Raw genomic sequence first — 4029 nt, 5'->3', positions numbered from 1 at the left:
TGAAAAGTAAAATGTGTCTCAAGGGAAAACAAATAATTGCTGGTACCAATCTGCCCATATCCTAGATTTTAAGAGTTTGTCCTTGCTATTTGCAAGAAAAAAGCAAATATAAGAGAACATTCTAAATTATTACACATTATAAAGTCATTCTGTTATTATTTAGTGACAAAATTTGCATTAGCATGAAGAAAATTTCACAGATATGGTTGGTTTGAACAACCCCCATATGTACATGGTATTTGAATATTTGATTAGCAATTGATCTCAGTCATTGGGAACTGCAATGGAACCTTTAACAAGTGTGACTTTGATGGAGGAAATATAACCCTTCAGGCAAGATTTAAAAATTTATAGCCTTATCCACAACCCCCAGTTCATTTTGTTTGTAGGTGAAGATGCCATGCAATGACTCATCTTCTTGCTCTGGCCATCTGCTTCTCCTTCCCTCATGAACTCTTCCTCTGGAACCAAAAGACCAAGCATGCCTTTCTATAAATTACTTTTGGTCTCATAAGTACTGGGCTTATAGCCATCAATCATTACACCAAGGCTTCTCCTTCTTTTTACTGTTAGTGCAAGTTACTTTAGATTACAGAAGGCATGTTCAACCAGAGATATTTAAAATGGCCACATATAACATTTCTGCTGGACCCATAACTGACCTTTCTAGTTATCGTAAGTAGTAGGCTAAGATTTAAGAAGCTGAGCTGTGTGTGGTGGTGTTCATTAATTATGACCTGCAGCCCAATTTCCTGAAACAGAGAGAAATATTCTATAGTTATTATATATTATTGCTCCAATCCATCCAGTAGTCGTACTATTAACTTCTCTCACTAATGAGTTATAGGATCTCTAAGAGAAACCGCCAGTGAACAGTCAAGGGATCAGGGATAACTCCACTACACATTAGAGAGTTTATATACAAATACAGCAGTAGTATGAAATTTTCAGTAACAATGATTATTTGCTCAGTGCTTATGAATAACCACTAGGTGATATTCTAAATATATACATAGCATGAATTGTCTCTTTAATCCCCACAGTTATCCTATGGCATAATCATTAATATCAGGCCCACTTTTCAGAGTTCAGGTGGGCATTCTGAAATTCAAAGACAGAAAAGTATTGCTTCAGAACCAATATATTTGACCATAGATGTACCCAATTATTCATTTTCTTTTCCAGTTTATGCACAATTATTTTTCTTTTCTTGTACTTATATTATGTCTGAAGAAATATTGTCTAAAGATATCTTTCAGACAGTATTGTTCTCATGGCTTAGGTATATAGAACCGTGTGTTCTCATGTCTCTGTTGGAACAAAACATAGGACTTTGCCCAACTCATACCGACATCACTACTAAAAGCAAAATGACATTTCAAACTATGAATTTGTTGGTGTTTCTTTTTGTCTGGGAGTTTGTTTTTCTTTCAAATAGTAATTCAAGAGGGCAATATCAAAATCCCTTCCTCTAAAGCAGGTTCTTCATTCAGGAGTTTGTAATAGTCCTTCTAAATTATTTTATCAATGACATAGAGGGATATAAGTAAAAATTTATAACTTACTTCTGAGCCTACATAGCCAGAGGCTTCTTATAGCATCTTTGCTTTTGATCTTTCAAAGGAGTCCTTAAAATTGTTACATAACTCTAAGCATCATAACCAGAGATTGCTTAGTTTCTTAAAACACAAAATGCTATTACAATCAGGAAATAGCTATAGTGAAAAAAAGTTTCAAAGACAGTAAAGCAAAAGACATTTCTTTTTAAAAGGAAATACCTTTTTAATCCACCTGAAGATATGTTTTTGGCAATGGATACATTTTCATGCTGGAGGGGAAAACAAACAAGGTTAACACACAACTCAGGAAAATGCAGAGAAGAAAATCACCCAGAAATGAGCTCAGAGACCCAAAAGCTGCACATCAAACTTCAAATGTAACAGAAAAAGGGCAAAGCTTATTTTAAAGTCTATGTTTGCTGGAGAGATGGCTCAGTGGTTAAGAGCACTGACTGCTCTTCCAGAGGTCCTAAGTTCAATCCCCAGCAATCACATGGTGGCTCACAACCATCTGTGATGGGATTCGATGCCCTCTTCTGGTGCGTCTGAAGACAGCGACAGTGTACTCACATATATAAAATAATAAAAATCTATGTTTAATAACAGTTGTTCTTTTAAAATCATTTCTTTTTTGATATTTCTTTATAAGACTGTGTATTTTGTACTTTTTAAGATTAAAAAAATAAACATTGTGTTGTGAACGTGTAGATAAGAGTGTAGAGGCTGGAGAGGGTCTTAGGCTCCCATGGAGTTGGAGTTGTAGGACTTTGTGAGCCACCTAAAATGGGTGCTGAGATTTGCACTTTAGTGGACTCCAGGATCTGCAACTGCTCTTAACCTCTGAGCCACTTCTCAAGCCCAGACAATGTGCATTTTCAAAGTGTATTGTGTCAGTTAATTTAGAGCATCCTTCCAGTCTTCACTTTAATAAGCCCAGTTACTCAGTTACTTCAAGTTCAAAACTGTTAAAAGCTTGTTTTATTTTGCATGCTGCTGTTTCATTCTACATATCAATTTACATTGTTAAAATAGCTGTTAAACCAGAGGTACCACCTTGGAAATTCCCTCCAGCAGCTGACAAAAACACATTTTCACCAACAGTTTAACAAGGCCAACACCTGTCTGATACATTTTGGGTTTGAGTTAACACACACACACACACACACACACACACACACTCACTCACACACACTCACTCACACACACACACAAATGCTATTTTTACTTACCAAGATATCCAAAGAAATACATAGAAAGTAATTCTTAAAAAAAAAACCTCACAGCTGAACATGATTAACATAATAAATGACTTTTTAGCTATTTCTAACATTATGATTTATCTAGAATGACATGGATTAATAATGGGTGATGGCATATCAGACTAGACTAATCTTAATATTAGAAATATTTTAAATGCTTTATGAAGAATAATCAGAAGTTATTGAGTCAAAAACCTAAATTATATCATATTAAAACGGGACTTACAGTCCTGCTCATTACCAATTTTCTAGAGATCACTGGTGAAATCGTTAATCTATTTACTTCTTCATCTGTAAACCTGAAAGAATAGTGGCATTCTGGCAATGATCCAATGTAGTAATTTTCCTTGAATCAAAACATTGTTTGTAGACGGGAGGAAGTAACCTAATAAAAACACAAAGAATGATAACAACTCATGGAGAACTGTGGCTTACGAGATTCACAAGGCCCCTCCTCAAGGATAGAGCAGTAAATAACTGTTAGGGAGAAACAAGGAGACAGAGTTACCTGCAGCTGACAGGAAGAGACTCTTGAACATGTTGAGTGGCTTACACGTGTGCAGAGAGATCCAGGGGTGTAGCTTTCCTGAGTCCCTATGGAGGCTGGAGTTACCAAGGTGCATTTGGATTGCCCTTCCTCCTATAGATAACTGCTTATCCGTGAGCTGCAAGCCATGCTAATATACTCATTGTCTCTATGCTTTTTGTTGGTTTTGTGTGCAAACCACTTAATATAATATGTGACTTACAAAGGAAAACTTCTTATAGTTAATGAATGCAAATTTTTCTCTCATGTCTATTTTCTTACATAGAAACACACCTTCACTCTATCTATAGCTTGCACCCTCAGTTAAAATATTCAGATATTCTTCTTGTGTTCTTTTATTTCTTTTTTTTCTAGGTGCCTGAATTAGTATATGTAGACAAGCACATTTCATTCATACCGTACAAATGTCAGTCATAATGCTTGTTTATTTCAAAGCTATCTAATAACTTATGTTAAAAGTATTTTGGAAAACCACAGGTTTTGTTTTGGATACAGATTTCACGAGATGTTTAATATCGAGTCATCTAAGTTTTCTTATTTATTTATTTATTTATTTATTTATTTATTTATTTATTTGGTTCTTGGTATATAAATCCTATGGCTAAATAATACTCCATTACTTTATCCATTTTTCTATTGATGGACATTTAGACTTACTTGATAA

This window comes from Rattus norvegicus, chromosome 6, assembly GCF_036323735.1.
Source record: "Rattus norvegicus strain BN/NHsdMcwi chromosome 6, GRCr8, whole genome shotgun sequence".
NCBI lineage: Eukaryota > Metazoa > Chordata > Mammalia > Rodentia > Muridae > Rattus > Rattus norvegicus.
This window is presented reverse-complemented; position numbering follows the sequence as displayed.